The sequence below is a fragment of the Sinocyclocheilus rhinocerous genome, unplaced genomic scaffold (genome assembly GCF_001515625.1).
Source record: "Sinocyclocheilus rhinocerous isolate Xijiao unplaced genomic scaffold, SAMN03320098_v1.1 scaffold1740, whole genome shotgun sequence".
Lineage (NCBI taxonomy): Eukaryota > Metazoa > Chordata > Actinopteri > Cypriniformes > Cyprinidae > Sinocyclocheilus > Sinocyclocheilus rhinocerous.
In genome coordinates, this window is record NW_015651446.1 from 1,292,870 (window position 1) to 1,294,079 (window position 1,210).

A 1,210-nucleotide genomic window follows, 5' to 3' on the forward strand; every position below is an offset into this window, starting at 1 on the left:
CCCCCTTTAAAATAATCACATTTTGTTGCTTTGCCGCCTGAAATGAAGACGGACATCGTTTTTTGTTTTTATCCAGCTGTATTTACTCAGTGCAACTTATAACATCCAAGTGAAAGATATAACACCAAAATGTAAAAAAAAAAAACAGAATGACTGAGTTGGAAAAAGGATCACCCCCCTCCTAAAAATGACTTGTAAACTCTATCAGGTGTAGCTAATCACCTTCTCAATGGTACACATTTGACTTTCAATTGTGATCAGCTGTGGTCATTTTGTGAAGTGGAAGGTATTTGGTACAACACAGACCCTCCCTGGATCAGGACGTCGCTCCAAACGAAAGAGCCAGGAGGAAACTAGTCAGAGAGGCGAAAAAGAGGCCTACAGCAACTCTGAAGCAGTTTCAGGAATTTATGACAAAGAGTGATCATTGTGTGCATGTGACAACAATATCACAAATTCTCCACAAATGTGGCTTGTATGGGAGGGTTGCAAGAAAAAAGCCACTCCTCAAGAAAGGCCACATGCAGTCACGACTGAGCTTTGCCAAAATGCACCTCGAAAATTCTGAGGCAGATGAGACTAAAATTGAATGATTTGGCTTCAACACCAAACGATAGTAAAGTAAAGCATGGAGGTGGAAATGTCCTGTTATGGGGGAGTTTCTCTGCAGAAGGGACTGGAGCACTTGTCAGGATAGAAGGAAAAATGTATGGGGCAAAATACTGTCAAATTCTTGAGGAAAATCTGCTGCCCTCTGCCAGAAAGTTGTCAATGGGAAGAAGGTTTACCGAGAAAAAGGTGAATGTCCTTGCATGGCCTAGTCAGAGCCCAGACATAATTGGAAGTCTGTGGAATCACTTGAAAGACTGCAGTCCACAAAAGGTCACCATCAAATTTAACTGAGCTTGAGCAGTTCTGCAAAGAAGAGTGGGCAAATATTGCAAAGTGTAGATGTGCAAAGTTAGTGGAGACAGAGACATCTCTGTCCCAACAGACTAAAGGCTGTAATTGAAGCAAAAGGTGGTTCAACAAAATACTGACACAAGGGGGTGATCCTTTTTCCAACTCAGTGATTGTTTTTTAATGTTTTTTTTTTCTGACATGTTGGTGTTATTTCTTTCACTTGGATGTTATAAGTAAATACAGCTGGATAAAACAAAAATTTCGTCGTCCTTCATTTCATGCTGCAAAGCAACAAAATGTGATTATT

At 40.4% G+C, this 1,210-nt stretch overlaps 1 protein-coding gene across 1 annotated transcript in view; it reads left to right on the plus strand.

Annotated features, from left to right (window-relative positions):
* LOC107712820 (phospholipid phosphatase-related protein type 4-like) overlaps nt 1-1,210 on the plus strand; it is a 19,746-nt gene that overhangs the window by 11,681 nt on the left and 6,855 nt on the right. The gene's annotated exons all lie outside the window — the stretch shown is intronic.